The 18,412-nt window shown below is 48.0% G+C and overlaps 1 long non-coding RNA gene across 1 annotated transcript in view; it reads right to left on the bottom strand.

Moving 5' to 3' along the window:
• Nucleotides 1–8,171: 8,171 nt before the first annotated feature.
• Nucleotides 8,172–18,412, bottom strand: part of LOC142871374 (uncharacterized) — a 67,697-nt gene continuing 57,456 nt past the window's right edge. Inside the window, exon 7 of the long non-coding RNA XR_012919623.1 lies at nt 8,172–8,670. This is a non-coding gene — a long non-coding RNA (uncharacterized LOC142871374). The remainder of the gene's footprint in view (nt 8,671–18,412) is intronic.

Raw genomic sequence — 18,412 nt, 5'->3', positions numbered from 1 at the left:
CCTCCTGGGGTTCATCCATATTTGCTGCCCCACTGTGACCTTAGTATATCTCTTAGCTTCTTTAACCCTCATACCCTGTCCTTGATGAAGAACAATATGATTACTTGATGGGAATGGGTGAGTGATCTTTAAAAACATTATTAATTGCAGTTCATAGTTGATTTAGATTTCCTTAGTTTTTACCTAATGTCCTTTTACCGTGCCAGGATTCATCCAGGACACCACAGCACCTTTAGTCATTATGTGTCTCCTTAGGCTCCTCTTGGCTGTGACCGTTTCTTAGACTTTCATTGTTTTGGAGATGACCTTGATAGTTTTAAGGAGTACTAGGCAGGTGTATTGTAGGAGGCCATTGGAATTTTTCTGATGTTTTTCTCATGATTATGCTAATAAAAAGCACAGGATAAAGTTGGTATAACCAAGGTGAGGAGGCAAAATTAACCATGTGTAACGAATGTGTACAATAAGTACCCCTTCCCCAAACATACCCCCCCCAACACACACTTTGTGTCTTCCAAAGTGCCTAGTGTTGGTCTCAAATGTAGTGGTAATCCAGTGTTTGGACACATCAACAGAGGGATGGTTGGATAGGTTTTTTCTCTATTGCTACCATCCCTACTATTTTCATGTAACTCTATGTTAATATCACTTTTAAGTATTTCAAAGGACATTAATCAACTTTTTAATCACAATATAATAAAATTCATGCTGACAATATGTGTCTACACTCTTGTTTTAAGCACTTCTCAAAAAACACTACAGGCTTAAATTGGCCATAATTGTTGGAAGACCCTGGTACCATTGGTATCTTAAGATTTGCACAAACTTTTCACAGAAATTACAATATTCTAAGCTCCTAAGACAACTCCAACTATTTGCATCCACCAAGAACAGCTCTTGATCTTCAAAACCTTTCAGATATTCTATAAGATAATCTATCATAAAAAGAATAAAAAATTAAATAGAACTGGAGTTACTTACCCCAGAACAGAAAAGGCTATGGATAACCTAATTATAGTCTTCTAGAATTACCGAAGATTGAAAAGAGTCACACAGACTTGGGTTCTAGTCCTGGCTCGGCCACAAATGAGCTGTGTGACCATGGGGAAGTTACTTGCCCTCTCTGTGCTTCAGTTTCTCATCTGGAAAAGAGTGGAGCAAGGCTTCCATGGCAGGGCTGCGGCAGGTTTGCAGGGAGTGATGCGTGTCATGTGCCTAGCACAGTTCCTGGCGCAGACTGGGTTATTCAATAAAATGTAGTTTCCACCTCACTTGCTACATGATCTTACCTATGATAAAAACAAAACCACTTAATATTTTTTACAAGCTTTTATAGCTTAGAAAGCATTTTTCTCATAATTTAAGGTGACAAACCACTGTCCTAGCCCTTTGAAGCCCAAGTAAGAGAAAATGGATGTTAACTTAAGTAACGGTGATTTGGGTCAGGCAAAGCACATTTTGGGCTGTGGAGATAATAAAACTCAGAGCAAGTTACCTGGGGGCTGTGGGCTCTGCCGTTGAGGAGGTGTCAAAAGGGAGCGGTGGCTCAGGGCATGCAGCCTTGTCCTCACCACCACCTAACAGCCCACAGATTCCTGGCTGACAGCAATAATATTGTGAAGTTCTGGGATGCATGGAAGGTGAATGGTTTACTCTTCGTCCTCTGGACACTGTAAACCCACATCCCACCTTTGGGAATCTTCCCAGGTTCTGCCTCCTGAACTCACAGTTTCCTGGAGCGAAATTGTGTGGTGGAAAGAAATCTTAGTGTGTAACCCAGTGTGTAGGAAATATCTTGCCTCTGTATTCTCTAAAAAATAAATTTGAATCCAACTCTGACCCTTTCCGCTTGCAAGAAACTCAAGTTCAATCACTTACAGGCTGCTCACCAGGGTCGTGCCAAGGTCCTGGGGTCTCACTTGGTGTCAAAGCTTTGGGAAGGCTCTTTGGTCCTGCTGAGACCTCCAGGCTGTGCCAGGGGTCCCTGGGCGGATCATAATCACAGCATTAACCACCCACGCTGTAGTTGCCGGTTTAGGCGCCTGTCTCCTCTTCTAAAGAGTCAGCAGCTTGAGGGCAGGAGCTGTGCCATTTATCATAGTGTCCCCAGGGAGGTGTGTCAGCTATTACAAAGCAGGGGTGAGGAGAATAAATAACTCTTTTCTTTCTAGTGCTGTCTTCGTGTGTTGTGTGCTGCTATAACAAAATGCCACAGTCTGGGTAATTGATAAAGAGAAACTTAATGACTCACATTCTAGAGGCTGGGAAGTGCAATGTCAAGGTGCTGGCAGGTTTGACGATTCCGATTCCAAGATGGCGCCTTGAACTCTGCTTCCTGGAGGGGAGGAGCACTTCACCTTCACGCAGCAGAAGGCAGAGGGTAAAGAGGTGAAGGAGGCTGCACCCGTCCTTTTTAATGGGATTAATCCCACCTGTGAAGGCAGAGCCCCTCATGGCCTAATCACCTCTGAAAGGCCCTACCTCTTGTTGCAAAGTTAAACTTCAACATGAGTTTTAGAGGGGACAAACATTTCAACCATAGCAAACATGAACATTAGATGATATTTTTTCCCCTTGTGATTGTGAACCCACTGAAGGAAAGAACTGTACTTTTACCTCCATTTTCTTAATGCCTGTAGGTCTTAGTAAATGCTCCTTGGGTAAATTATTGAATAGTGCTTTTGATTATGCATTGCAGTGGTTTGTTGGTCTGCTATCCTGTGCATTCCCCATGGCAGGGCTCTGTCTTGGTCCTTGTGACAGAGACTACTAATTGTTCCCACATCTGTTTTCTCCTTCATACAGCCTCTGAGATTTAGCTGGGCACGTGGCTGCCCCTAATAGACGCAGTGTTTTCCAGGCTTTCTTGAAAGGTCACATGATTAGTTCTAGCCAAAGAGATACGAGCATCAGTGATGGACACAGCTCAAGGGAGGGGGCTCTGTGCTTTCCACTCCTTCCTTCCACTGGCTAGTGAGCACACATATTGGGAAGTTCCCCTTGACTCTGAGGGTGAGGGGAACACCCTAGGAATAGTGGAGCAACAGGAGAGAAGAAGGCTGGGTTCCCAACATTTGGGTCCTCCACTTTGGCCCCAGACTGTTGGGTGCAAGAGAAATAACTTCTATCCTGTTTAAGCCACTGAACTTGGTGTCTCTGTGAGAGCGGCCAAATCCTTGTGCCAAACAATACTCTCATCTCAGTACCCTTGTGGCCTTCAGCTCACTGCTGGCCAGGAGCAGGCTACCATCGTACAGGCCCCTTCCTGAACTGTCCATCTCCATGTTTTCATCCCACCCTGTGGAGCTCCCGGGGGAGGTCACCCAGGAGCTAGGAGGCTGCCCTCCTTTGCAGCTGCAGCCTGAGTCAGCAGCAGTTTTCAGTTTAATGAGATGACACTAACGATCGTGCCTCCGGGATGAGTGGGTCTGCCCTTACTGGAGACCTGTGGAAGGTCCTGGCATGTTTATCATCACTGATCTTGGAAGTCAAGGGGAAGGCAGGAGCCTCGGAAAGGAGAGGGACCTACAGGGCATGCAGGTGCTGCCCTGGAACCAAGTCTGAACTTCAGTGAAGGGGGGAGAACAGCACCTGGGCCTGCTTCACCCTGGCAGGTGACACTGAAAACGCCCCTTCTACTTCCCCTGAGTTTGCCCGGATGTGCTGCACAGGACACCTGGCAAATGTTTTTTTCCCAGCAAATGCTTTAATGATGCTCACCAGTGTCACCAGGCATGCAAGGTCCGTTGGCCTCTACCTCTCACATGGCCCCTGCAGTCTGGATGTGCCGGGTGGCGTGAACTCTGGTCATCTTGCATTCTTCCCTGCTCTGGTTCCCTTGGGACCCTACCCCTCGGGCCCTGCCTAGAAGGCTCCTGCTCCACAGACCCCTACTCCCCACCCTCTGCCCAATGAACCCTGCTCCTCACACCCCTGCCCCATGGGCCCCTGCCCATTCCTCAGCCACGCTGTATTAACTCAATCCACGCACCCTTCCAGGAGCTCTGGTTCACTTTACTGAACTCAAGTGTCCAGGAACAAGAAGGGCACTATTATTCTAACCATTTTGATTGTGGATTTGGGGGGATATGGGTGTGGTAAGCATCCATTTCTCACGCATGGAGATCAGTAGGGCCTTGGGAGCTGAGTTTCTTATTTTAGCTAACATTTGTTGAGTGCTTACTGTGGTCAGGGCTTTGCTAAGCACTCACCAGGTAAATTAGCTCAGTGAATTCGCTCAGCTACCTTATGGGGCTGGTGCTATTATGATCCCATTTTACAAATGAAGAAGCCAAGGCTCCAGCAGATTCAGGAACTCACTGTGGCAATCTAGTTCGTAGCAAAGAAACCCCAGAACCAGGATTCACACCCAGGGAGTGTCACCTGGAGGCCTACTCTTTCCAGGCTGCCTCAAGTGCATTCCTGGCATCCTAGAGCAGATGGTCTGGGACACAAATGCAAATGATCTTCAGTGAGGGGCATAAAGGCTGGGACAGCTGAGCAGCAGCAGGTGTCAGACACACTGGACAAGAGTAGAGCTAGGTACAGGGCATGAGGTCAGGGGTCAGGTTCCAGGGTGAGCAGGAACAGGTAGACACATGGAGTGTGAGTCAGATGGGGAGAATGTAGCTGAGAAGAAGGCAGAAGGCCAGGTGCTTTCTGCTGTTGGGTATTGGCCACTTGGGTCAAGGAGAGGGCCCCTGAGTCAGGGAGCGGCCGCCTTGCTTGCAAGTATGGGCAGGACCTTCGGATGGGTGAGGGCTGAAGGGGAATTTGGATGTTAGCATCTCTTCCCTACACTGAAGTTAGCTGCTTCCTACTGTTTTTCTCTCTGCCACCCCGTCCTCCAAGTTCCAGGAGAAGGTCCCTGTGTGTGTGACCTGCAGTATCTCCTCCAGCAAGAGGGAGGAGGCCCGAGGGAGTGGTGTGACCCCCCCCCCACGTGAAGCTCTTCCTCCCACCCCCGTCCTCCCTCCCAGCTGCAGTGCCCTGCAGTGGCCACAGCGGCTGTCCCTGCCAAACCAGCCTTCCTCGGCCACAGCCCCACTCCATTTATTTTCAGATTTTATGTGCTTTAAAATAGCCTTGCTGATAGGTGCCAAAACCCAGCAGACCTGAAAAATGCTTACCAGGATGAAAAAACTGAAGGGCACTGGCTCCCCGACAGGACTCAAGGCCACCCCGCCCATTCCCTTCTCTCTCCTAGAACACATCTCGGGGCACAGAGACCACAAAAATCTTCCCAGCCAGGCCTACCAGGCTTTCCCCATTAACACGAATTCCTGTGAAAAGTTCATAAAAAGCTCATAGAAAGGAGGGGCCCTCTGGGCTGCAAAATGGCCTGGCAAGAAGGAAAACTCCATTTCCATTGACCAGATGCTGAACTGAACCAGGTGCCCACGGGTTAGACTCACACTGGATTTGGATTCACACTGAGCTTTGGGGGCGGCCCAGGGGGAGACTTAGGAGGGAGGCAGGGTGGCAGCCACGCACCTGTTTTCTCAGCCTCTCCGCTCCTTTCCCCATCAGCCCCTCCGGGATTTCAGATGCCCAGCAGGGACTGCCTAAAGGTGTTTATTCCTGGGTTGCTCCCAGCACACCTGTGTTGCAGACTGGACCGGCTGCTTCAACTATTCATTTACCCAATAAGCATTACACTAACCTCAGATACTGCGCTATGGCCCCGGGAGACAGAAATATATACAGTAAATATAAAAATGGTCTCTGCCTTCAGGGAGAGTCAGGAAAACACATGCTGCTGTGGTGCACACAGCAGGGGCACCCCATGCCTTTCTTTGGAGGTTATGGGAGGCTGCATAGGAGCTGGGAGCCAAGTGGCGGGGATGACACGCAGGGAAAAGATGCTCTGTGCAGAGGGAAGGGCATATGCAAAGACGCAGGGGTGAGAAAGAGCAAGCTGTGTCGGTGAGACACCAGGCTCAGTGTGACCACAGTGCAGAAGGCCAGGGGGTCGGGGAAACAGGCTGGAAAGCAAGAGGGCCCGGACACGAGCAGGCCTTGTTAGCAGTTTTTGAAGAGTGGGGACTTCACCAGGGCGGGTTTATCTCTGTCGCCCCTGGATCCTCCATGGCTAGATCAGTGACTGGCACAGAGTAGACAATCAGTACATACTCATTGCTGAATACGTGGTGAGCACTGAAAGATTTTCAGCAGGAACAAGGCCTGGCGAGTTCTGGATTAGAATCACCACCCAGGCTGCAGTGTGGGGAATGGATTGCAGGGCAATGACGCAGACGGGAGGGGAGGCAGGGAAGGGACACGGGGCCCTGGACACAGAGGACAGAGGGGAGGGAGAGAACAGGCTCGGTGATGGGGTGAGTGGGGGTGGCAGGAAGGAGGATTCAGGATAAGATGAAGGGCATGTAGGTGCAACTTCTGCAAGCTCTCGGTGAAGTGTAGACCCCAGCCCTGAGGCAGAACAGCCACCCTGAGAACAGTGCAGTGTGGACTCCAGGATTGGCAGGTCTGGGAGGCCCCCCAAACACATGCTCCTATGGCTCATGTGACATATGTTCCCCTCCTCCTTCCCCAGAGTCCCCTCAGAGAGAGAGCTGGTATCTTGAAACACTCCAGTAAAACTGAGTTTTAATTCACTTGAATATATAATGTGTGGAGCATTTGACAGCTATAAGTGTGTGTGTGTGTGTGTGTGTGTGTGTGTGTGAGAGAGAGAGAGAGAGAGAGAGTTGGACGCAAACACAGGGTTTCCATTTTTTCAAAGCTTTATGTAGATGAAATGATGAAGTGAAGTCACAGCATTTTGTTGCTTCAGGCTTGAAAACATTTATTGCACAACTGTCATGTGCAAGGGAGAAGTGACCAGTAGTGAGCACCCACTCCTCTGCCTAGCTTCATGTTTGTTGTGTTCCATTTAGCTACCCAACAGTCCCATGAAATGCAACTGGGATTTGGGAAGTGACTTGCCTAAAGCCACGCAGCTGTCAGAGTTGGAGCCAGAGTCTGGAACCAGCGTTGTTCCTGAAAGTGCAGGTCTACCCACCACCACCCACGCCTACTTCATCACGCCCCGCCGTGGCAGTGCTGCACATCCGGAGAGGCGCCAGGATACAGTGAGAAAATAGGGGAAGAATTCAACTCATGTTTTGGCGTGGCAATGAAGAAATCAGTTGAAGTAGGAGGCAGCATCGGCTTATAGAAAAAAATACAGGTTTGAGCATGAGATAGATCAGGACACAAATTCTAGTTCTGTCACTTGCAAGCTAAGTAGCTTTGAGTTGGTTACCTAACGTCTTTGGTGCACCATTCCCTCATCTGCCAAATGGAAATGCTACTCCTCACCTTGCCGGGAGGGAGATTAGAGATTATGCAGAACTCATGGCTTCCAGGATTATCTGAACTGGACCCGGAAGGACAGGTGCCCTTTCGACACTGGGAGATGGGGTCAGGGGAGGGCATTCCAGGTACAAGAAGTAGAATGAGCAAAAAATGTGTTTGCAGGGAAAGCAAACTGAGTGGTGAGTCATTGAGCTTGACCCAACTGTAGAAAAATGTGCATGAGAGACGGAGGTTGCAATGGCAAATTACAGAACAAGAAGGACCTCAAAGGCCATTGCTTCTCTCCACCCCCACCGCGCTTCCTTAGCTCAGCCCATGACAGCTCCCTGGGGTTCTCACTCGTCTCCTCCCCGCCAGCCTGGCTCTGGCTGCCTTGCCATCCATTCCCACGCTGCAGCCCGGGTTCACATGCGTTCTGTATTTCATTCAGCAGCCACGAGTGGCCCATGCAGGTCTCAAGCAGGGGAATGACTGGGTCAGCACTGTGCTTCTGTGATGGTGTCCTGACAGCGAGGCTGTGTCCTGAGGGTCACGGAGCAGCATAGCCACCCTGTCTGGGCAGGCTGCCAGGGACTCTCCTCCACCTACAAAGTGCAGCCCGAACTCAATCCGTGTCCCGTGACTCTCATCACTGTGTGGCCCCTGCTGCCCAGCCCCCATCCGGTCCCCACACCGTGTGTGAGCCAGGCTTCTCTTCCTTTCCTCCAGAGTGCCCTGAGGTCAGATGAGAGAGACAAAGACCCCACAGGATCCGGGTCTGTTGCAGAAGGCAGGTCCAACTCCCAACGCACAGGCAATTTTTCTTTGGGGGTTAATGCTTTATCTTAAAAATTCATTCATGTCAATTTTGCCTTGTATTGCATAATATACGTGCTTATTTTAAGTTTAAAAATGCCTTTCGTTTCTTCTTAAACAGTTTATTTTACCCAAATAGTTAAGCAAAAGTAGCATCCCCGAAAGATGCACCATACTTATTCTGTGCCTTGAACCACAGCAGTGGGTTCCCGAGCACACAGATATCCAATTTGGTACGCCCTCGCTCAAACATTAGCTGTGCCCCTTCCCTCAAGTTTTCTTTCTGCTTGGGGTGCCAGTGTCTTCTTGAGCTGGAGAATTCCCACTTATACTTCAAGACCCAGTTCCAATGCTGCCTCTTACTTTAAAATTAATCAGTGTGTTATTTCAATAAATAAAGAGTTCATGAGAGGCTCTTCCTGGCCCCACTCCTTCCGTGAGAATGGGCTCAGCCTTCATTTGTATTTCCTCAGTACGTCATAGCATCTCCATCATGGTTCTCACCCCCTTGTGTTAGAACTCAAGGTTGATGTGTCTGTCTGTCTGTCTGTTCCAGCTCTGTGAAGGCAAAAGCAAAAGAGGATTTTAATTACTTCAGTACCTTGGAGCCTGTTACAGTGCCTGGCACACAGTAGGAGCTCTGTTCACCAGGGAGGGAGAAGTCACTGAAGGTTTTGAATCGTGTGTGCGGTTGTGCTGTGACGGTGATGAAATTCACCGGGTCACAACTGCTCCCTTCGGCAGCATCACCAGGATGGCTTGAGTAAGGTCTCCCACCGTTGCCTTCACTTACTTCAGTCTGAGGATGTTTGCAGGAGGTGGTCCATCCTTTCCTCTAATGCTAATTGAGCATGGCTTTGCTGCCATTTATATATACCGAAGCCAGAAGCCAGGAGGCAGGAGGCAGGGGGTATTGTTAAAATACATAAAGAGCAACGTGTGATTGAGATGCTGGCCCCATTCCATTCTGGGGTGAGGGGTAGACTGCGGTTCTCTGTCGGTTCCACCAGCTTCCTTCCAGACTACCCGGGGTCTGGTGGTCCTCAAGCTGCCCACATGCGTCCTCTGCAGAGACCCGGAAGCCCTGCTTGGAGACGCAGAGATGTCAGCTGCCACCCTCCGGAATCGACTCGGGGAACCCCCTTCCTTCCTTCTGGCTTCCTTTTCTCTTTTCTCTCAAGAAGTTCCCAGATCTGGGATCTCAGGCCTCAGACTCCTGGTCTCCCCCACTCGAGGAGCCCTGCCTCCAGCAGCTGCACATGAAGCCCGTTCCATTCCATCACCTTCCAGGTCCAGGTTTTGACCTTGACAGGATGTGTCGACTCAGGTTATCCAAACATGGATTTCTAAGCGCTGTAGTGTCAAGTGGTTTTCCTGAGTGTGACGCCCCTGCCTCTGACTGTTTGAAGTTTGAACTCTGGTTTCTCATGGTTCCAAACCTAGGCTACCTTTTCTTTATCTTCTACTTGCCTGTCTGCAGCTGCAAGAGACTAAAATACTCTTTCCCTACGAGTGGGCTACTGAGACTTTGGAGCACAAAAAGAATTGTTTTAGCCAGAGCAGTTAAACTACAAGAATCTTTTCCCAGAAAGGAGGAAATAAATCAATGTTTGCTTAAGGAATAAAGACCAAACTCTTCTGGAAAAACAAAGTGTGATTTTTAAATTATCAAAGCAGGCTTTAGTAATCACAGAGGGAACTACATTCCTTGAAGCTCTTAATGGGTGCCTGATGGTATCCTTGCTATGTTAAATATCAGATTTATTTGGCCATGATTAATTATTGATGCCTGGATTTCTTTCTTCCCCTTGGCTACATCTTCTTCCCAGCTAACCCCAGCTAACTCGCCTCCATATTCATCTTCATGTTGTTCTGACATTTGCCTCTGCCGTTATATTATCACTTATATATGGATAAAGTGGAGAGAAAAGGAAGAAACAATGAAGCCCCGTTTTCAAGACATATTTCTTGTTTGAACCACTAAAATAGGCTCTTAACCAACCAGCTGCTGCTCCTGATATCTGCCCGAAATGGAAATTTGACCCAGCTTGATGCTGGCAACAGTAAGTGGCATGATTGTCCCATTTGAGGCCTCCAGGGTTTGACCCTGCCTTTGGCTCCTGTGATCTGATCCACCACCAAAAAGAGCAGTGTGACCTGGACTTCCTCCATGGACCCCAGTTCCCAACACCCAGCCAGTCTCAAAGCTTCCCTCTCAGCAGGCTTTCCAACTGAGCTGAGATCTAAGTGGAAAGGTAAAGAAAGAAGGGAAAAGAGAAAAATCTACCAGGAAAGGATGTGCAGTAGGAGATAATGGAGGGAAGGAGAAATTTTATTTTCCTTCTCTACCCAGGCTGCATCTTGTTGGATCACAGCAGCAGCAGACACAGCAGAATTAGTAATGCTGGTAAATATGCCTTTTTCTCTTAAAAAAGATTTTTTGGAAATATAAAATGCATTCAGAAATGTGCACAAATCACAAATATATAGCTGAAACAACATACGTGAACAACACACTCATGTAACCAGCACCAGGATCAAGAAACAGAAGGTGACCAGCACCCCAAGAACACGAATAGTCATTATCCCTGTGACGGGGGCCACATTGACTTCTAACACCCCAGCATAGTCTTGCCCATTTTCGAGCTTCATATAAGCACAGTTCAATAGTACCGGTATGTACTCTTTCGTGTCCCTCTTCCTCTGCTCAACATTATATTGACAAGATTCACCTATGTAGAGGTAGCTTGTTCATTTTCATATAATATTCAATTCATTTTTTACCATTTTATGCCATGAGTTAGCCTGCTGTTGATGGGCTTTTGGGTAATTTCCAGTTTGAGGCTGTAATTTATAACTCAGTATTCTAATTCATGTCTTTTGGTGAACGCATGCATGCATTTATGGTGGGTATAGACCTAGGAGTGGCATCGTTGAGTCCTGGGGTATGTACACATTCGGCTGTAGTAGGTGCTGTCAGGTGGTTTTCTGACTTGCATGAATTGTACCAGTTTTGTACAGTCCGAGACTCCTGGTGGCTCCAATTCCTTTGGTGTGATCAGTCTCCTCTATTTTAGCCATTCCAGTAGGTGTGGGGATGGTCTCTCAGGTGGCTTTAATTAGCATTTCCCTGCTACTACTGATGGTAAGCACCTATTCACATGCTTGTTGGCCATCTGGATATTTTTTTGTGACATGCCTCTTCAGGTGTTTTGCCTGTTTTTCTAAGGGTTGTCTGTCTCTTTTTCTCATTAATTTGTAGGAGAAGCTGTGCCTATTTGAGTCATCATATTCACTGCTTGTCCATCTCATATCCATTTAGGGTAATTCAATTCAGCAAGCCTTAACTGAGTGCTGTTAGTGTGACTGTTTGGTGCACTGAGATCCCAAGAGAAATGAAGCTGAAAGCTCACTCTGCCCTCAGGCTCCATCCTTGCCCTCGAGGGTTTGGGAATCTAGGCCTTCAGCCCCTGTGCTGGCCAGAATTCTTAGCTGGGCCTTGGCCTCTTCTTATCCACACCAAGGCTTGGCCTGGTGGGGACAGGAGTTACATTGAATTTCTGGAATTTCGGTGGTTAGCTCTTCTTCTGCAGGTTTCCATAAGAGGAACCCAGAGAGAAGATGAAATGATTTGAGGCAGATGGGGTATCACTGACTCCGTCCAGCTCCACGGACCCAGCCAGGGAGCAGCACTGCAGTGTGGCCTGGCTGTGGCTGTCCTTCCTTTGGCATGGACGGCAACAGTAAGTAGCAACGAATTGATATTGATATTTCCTTACTGCATGGGCTCCAGTAATAGCTGGTACTTTGTTTGGTTTGGAAAACATGAGCTTTCCATATGACACCTATTTTGGAATACTAGTGCCGTGTCTTAACTGATGGCTTCTATTTCTACAGACTCCTGGTGCTGTGGACACAGACATGTATCAGCCACTGAAGTCTGCTAACAGCTCAGCAGAAAAAATTCTTTGTGGAATCACCGAGGCCCTGTATTGATCTCGTGTTGTGACCTGCTTTTGCTCTGAGAGATATTGTGCTAGAACAATCAATGACCTGGGTTCTGATCACCAGCTGACCAGGTTGCTATGTGACCTTAAGCAAATTACTTAATTTCCCTGAGCCTATTTCCCTCTGCTCATCTGCCAAATGGGAGTCCTAATCCTAATCCCTGTCATGATTAACTTGCCAGGTTTTTAGAAAAATCAAATAAAGTGATTATGTATGAAAAAGCATTTTCAAAAATCTAAAGTGCTACAGATAAGGAGATAACAGCAAAGTACCACTGCTCACCAGATTTCGTTCCACTATGGCAATCAGAGCCTTGAGTCTTCTTTGAATCATTAATTTCCATTTTGCCTGTATTAGTTGGCGTTCCGACTATTAGTGACCCTCGGCTTGGAATTCCTTCATGTAAAATGCATCTCTCTGGTCTAGATAAACTCTTGCGCTTTGGCATTTCACCACGCAGCTATTTCTTCTGCAACCTTTTTCTTTCTTTGTTTCTTCTCAGGGTCTCGCAGACCTTTTGTCACCTGGACGGGATCCACTTAGGCAGCCTCCAAGCCACATCAAGGGATTTTAATTTCCTCATGGCTTTGTTAACATTTCATATTGTTACAGGTCAAAACACAAGGTTATTTACTGGGAGCTAGGAAATGTCATTAACATGACTCACGGGAGCCCTGTGATTTCTCTGTCGGTCGTCATAGCACCCATCGTCCTGGCGACTTTGGCAGTGGACTGGCTCCCCCGGGCTCCTGACGCCACTGTATTTGACTAAGGTCCGATAGCTGGGAAATGTCAATGCATGGTAGATTTGTTCAAGGAGCCTCTTCCTTTAGTGGGTGTCATTTTGTTAGAGAAAATTCCCTATAGATTATTTAAAATCTATTTCCTAACCCAAAAAGGAGGGGAATGAAAATCTTCATCCATTGACTCAAAAGTCACCCATTCCTCTCTCTTTACTCCTTTGGGGGCGAGTGTGTGCTAGTGGGGGGGACCATACACGGCAGCTGAAGCATGTGCTTTATCTGTCCCTCCTCTGCTTCGTCTTTCTGTCGTCGTATATGTAGGAAAGAGATGGGGCAATGGAGGCCGTGATGGGAGGGGCCCCGCGGGTTCTCAGGGAAAAGGGTGCATCTGGTGATTGTCAGAAATAGAACTTTGTTACGCATTCCCTTTTACTGGCACCACGGCGGCGCGTGCCTTTTATTTTCCTCCTGCACTGACTCCTCTTCCTCTAGACATGGAGGTGTCACAGGAGTCCATCCCGGACCTTCTCTCTTCACCAAGAAGGTCCCAGCTACTTTGATGGCGTAAACACCTACTATAGGCCACCGATCACCCTCTAATGTCCATTCCTACCCCTTGCCTCTCTTCTGAAACTGTACTTCTGAGAGAAGTACAATCGCAGCCTCTCAGAATCCACGGGGCATTGGTTCCAGGACTCTCTGTGAATACCTAATCCAGGGTTGCTCAAGTCCCTTATACAAAATGACGTCATATATGCATATGAGCTGCACATCCTCCTGTAGACTTTAAATCATCTCTAGAGTACTTATAACACCGCATACAACGTAAATAGTTGTTATACTATATTTTTTTATTTGTGTTATTTTTTATTGTCGTATTGTTCTTTTTTCTTTTTGAATATTTCTGATCCATGGTTGGTTGAATTTGTGGATGTGGAGTTGTGGATGTGGAGGGCCCACTATATATCTACTTGCTCACTTGCTATGTCCACTTGTGGCATCAAAAGCATCTCCAACTTCACACGTCAACTCGTGAGATGTCCACCTTCTCCCCAAGCCTGCATCTCCTCCACATTTCCTTAGCCCAGTAAAGCCAGAAACCAGGAGCTGGTCTGGGCACCCCCCTGCCTCCTGCCCCTGCCCCCTCCCCCAGCACCACATGGGTAGGTTTCTCAGGGCTGAATTAGCAAGTGTGTGCTTTTAAAAATGAGAATGGGATCATATTTCCTCCCCGTTGAAAACTGCTTCCTGTTGCACTTGAAATGAATGGCGAGCTGCTGGCAGGACTGGCTGAGCCTGACCCCTCCCACCCCTGTCCCCTCCTGCTCACTTTGGCTCTCTCCTGCCATATTGTTACATATTGTCCTTGGAGTCTTCACTCAGGAGGTTGCTCTCCCCTCAGCTTCACTCGGCAGCCCTCTGTGCTCTGTTATGCCTCAGTCCAGACCTCACTCTCGGGTGCCTTCCCTTGCCTCCCAGGGCCTTTGTCTCTGGTTAATGTTCTTATCTTTGCAGCCCTTCCACTCTGTAATTATTACTTATGTGTGACTATGTGCATTGGCGTGGTGGCTGCCTCCCCTGTACAAGCCCCATGAAGATGGGGATTCTTTCTTTTTCTTTCTTTTTTTGGCACCATGGTAAATCCCTTAGTATTTAGCATATAGCAGGAACTTGAAAAGCAAATGCTTGTTGAATATATAAATGCCCAAACTATGTAAAATTAGCTATTCAAATTGTAAAACATACATATTCTATTTATTCTTTGAAAGCATAAAAATCATTTAAAACCAGTACTACCCTCAGACCTGGAAAAGCTTAGCCCTGACCTAGGGCCTGTGCCTTAGAGGGCCTGCTCTGGCCTCCCCGTCGAGTAAGGAGTCCCCAGGGTCAGTGGGATGGTCTTACCCTGTGCTCCCACCCCAGCCAGGATGGGCACATTTAGCAAACAAAAATACATGATGCACAGTTAAATTTGAATTTCAGATAAACAGCCACTCATTTTTTAGTTTACGTATGTCGCCTGCGACATTTGGGACATACACTAAAAAAAGTATTCAATTTATCTGGAATTCAAGTTTAACTTGGTGTCCTGTCTTTCATTTGGCAACTCTAGCCCCAGCTTCTAGACCACGTTTCTGCCAACTGTGGCCTGCGGACCCGATCTGACTTCCCACCTGCGTTCATGCATGAAGTCTCACTGAAACACGGCCATGCCCATTCATTTCATATACTGTCTGTGGCTGCTTTCATGGTACAGTGGCAAAGTTGGATAGCTGTGACAGAGATTGTCCTGCCCACAAAGTCTAAAATAGTGACTGTCTGACCCTTTGCAGAAAAGTCGGCCGATCCTGTTCCAGATCACATGGTGGGTCCCCAGTGCCTCACCAGTCCCTGTTCAGACAATTCCGAGCCCACTTCCAGATCACGCCGGAGCCTTTTCCCCGGTCTGGCCTCTGAGAGGGGACGTGGGTGGGGTTCGGGGGCACGTCTGTGAGACCCTCCCAGTGCACCTGGGACCAGAGGGGGTGCTGAATGCTGCCGCTCCCTCAATTACCCTGTTCTGCCCCCACCCTGAGGAGTCTCAGGTTTCAAAAGGTGTACCTGGCCTTCCATGTCATTAGGAAGACATGTTTCTCAAGATGGTAAACCTATTTTATTTGCTCTGTGTATTAGATTGATTTAAAACTTTTTGTAATTAACCGTGTGCTCTATAGATCTCCTTTTGTCCTCTTGACCTGGGCCCCTCCAAGGTCAGTTCTGTTTTCAAGGCAAAGAACTGTCATCAATAGTGCCACCTGGTGGTGGGATCTGCCATCGCCCTCTCCAAACTCCCGCTCCCCTTAATCCAGCACTGAAGTCACACAAGTTCAGGAGCTTGTGAACCCTGCCTATGCCTGTAACAAGCGAAGTTCAAAATTACACCCCCGAAGCACCGGGAGGTTCTAAAATTCTTTCTGAGACACTAAAGGGACATTTAATGATATTCAGCATAGTTTACTTCAAAATTAGTAATTTATATATGTGGTCCATAGTAACGATTTCTCCTATCTGTGCAGTGCTTTACGGTTTATGAAGCATGTTCACCCAGTTTCCTGCCTGAACCTCACAACCATGCTGTGGGCTCCATTGAACAAGGGGAGTCCGTGGTCACCTATCTGCCCCAGCCTGTCCAGCAAGTCCAGTGCTCTACCTGTCACAGTAGAGCCATCTTGCTATTAACAAGAATAAGGGTTCAGCAGAAAATCAATTTCCCTCACCATGAAGAGAACAGAGCGGTCACATTTCAGCAAACTGGAACCTTGATGACGACCTTCCCTTACTGTTCCCAGGCCGAGCTAAGGGAGAGGAGGTTTCTGAAAGTGTACAGTGATCCAGCCTTCGATACTGGAGATTTGTGGCCATTTCTTAATGTCCACAACAAAGAGCATTTAGCAACAGAGTTGACTCTCTGACATTTCCCTTATTCCTCAAAAACCTTCGAAACCCCTTTCTCTGCTTGGCAGGCAGCTCCCACAGGAGATGCCAAAAGACCTTGGCCTTGAATCAGGGTTCCTAGGGGTTAACTCTCACTGACACCTCCTGTCCAGCACAGCCAGGGAGTCTGAGCTGCTTGAAGGACTTTTCATTCCAGTCTGACAGAGATTAGCATCTCGTCCAGAGGTAGCTGTGAAAACAGCTTTCTCCCAGCAACCCCATGGGTGAGCTGGGGAGTTCACCATCATCGGGGCTGACACACAGTTGAATTTCCCATTACAGCTAGAAATACGTGGAGGGAATTCAGGGAACGAGACAAGAAGCTGGAAGCAGCACTTTTGCTAAATTATACTTTTCTTAAAGATCAATAGATGCTTCAAAGAAGTCCACCGAGAGTGTGTTTGTGCAGCTTTGACAAAAACAGTTGTGCTTCTCGCCTCTGGGAGAGCCCATCTGAACCACCCAAGAGATGCTTTTCCAACTTTTTGATTGTGCGTGATGTGATTTGAGGGAAAACAAGTTTACTTCGCCTCTCATGGTAGACTTGTGGGTTATGCAGTGAGCTGGGGGACCGAGTTTATCAGCCCAGGCTGGCCGGCTGTGCTCCAGACTTAATCATTTATTCATGCATGCATTTAATAGATGCTTACTGAGTCCAGCCTGTGCCTCAGATGCTGCGCTCGGTATCAAATTAATAAGACTTGACCGTGCCCATGTGCTGGGGACATAGATTGCAGAGGATCGGGAAAGGCTTTCCAGGGGGAGATGCTTGAGGCATATTTTGAAGGACCAATATCAGTTAGCAAGATAGATGGGGCGGAGGAAGGGGACTCAGACTGCCTGACACCAATGTGCGTGCTCATAACTGCCAAGCTACACAGCCTATGGAAAAGACGCCTCCTGTTTTGACAGAGAATATCTCAAAAAGAGACTTTACCAAGAGAGGCTCAGGTCCTCAAGCCCCTATCTCCTTGAAAAGTACTGCGACTGTGGGTTCCACATAGGATGGGGGGAGGAGGGATAGAAACTGCAGCGACTCCAGGAGAGTGCAGCATGTTTTGCAGACCTTGGCCAGCAGGAGTCAGTGCAGGGCTCTTGGAGGAGTTGTTAGACTGCACTCCTGGTGGGAGGGCCCATAAAGGCAAAGCGCCCTCCCCAGGAAGGCTGCACCCCTTTTTCGTTATCTTCACAGTGCTTGTTACTTTCTGAAATGTTCTCATTCCTTTGTTTACACTCTACTTGTTGTCACTCTTTCTCCCTCTCCAGGATGTCAGCTCCATGAGCAAAGGCCTTGCCTATGTTGTTCTCTGTTGTTGCATTAGGGCCTAGCATGTACTCATTTCTCAATAAATATATTTTAAAAAAAGTTAATGTGTGAATCCATTTGGCATTGAGAAATGGGCATTGTACAAAAAACTAGAACCTGTGTGTTCCCTTCTGCTCTGGAAAGAGCATCTTGATTAGAGGGTCTATTCCATTTTCAGAAGATGGGCAGCAAAAGTAGCGTGGGGAGCCAACCGCAGGAGAGTTTCTCTGTTGGCCTAAGAGACGCCTTTTGTGTAGTCTGGGCTGAGTCCTGCTGGGGCCAAGGTCAGTTGTCAAGGCCTTGCCAAAAAGCCAAGGCCAGGGACCGGTGGGCAGGTCCTGAAGCCTCACCCCGCGGCTCTGCTGCAGGGCGCAGTAGTAACGAGAGACGCCTGCTCCAATGAGGCCAGAGCGGAGAGCAGAAACACGGTAGCCTGGGGCTCAAAACAGACCGTGGTAATGAGCAAGAAGGTGCTGAAGCCAGACTTGTGGTGTGGGAAGTGCAGGAAAACTTCCTGGTCAGTGGGTGTCTGTGTCCAGAAACCTTGAAGGCCACGCTGTCCCTTGCAGCCATGCTGGTGTTGACGTAGGGGTAGATTTCTGACTCGGACTCCCACTGCTGTTCTGTGACTTGCTTTTAGCGTTAGCCTCATGTCCTCGCATGCTTAGGGGCACCCCTTGGGCAACTAGATTTTTATACGATCTAAGAATGAAAAACCTAGATAGATATGCCATAAAACATCCTAGCCCAGCCAGAGGTGTATATTGGT

Source organism: Microcebus murinus, chromosome 6 (genome assembly GCF_040939455.1).
Source record: "Microcebus murinus isolate Inina chromosome 6, M.murinus_Inina_mat1.0, whole genome shotgun sequence".
In the NCBI taxonomy this organism is placed as follows: Eukaryota; Metazoa; Chordata; class Mammalia; order Primates; family Cheirogaleidae; genus Microcebus; species Microcebus murinus.
Note: the sequence above shows the minus strand (reverse complement) of the source record. Positions and strands in the feature narration are given on the sequence as shown.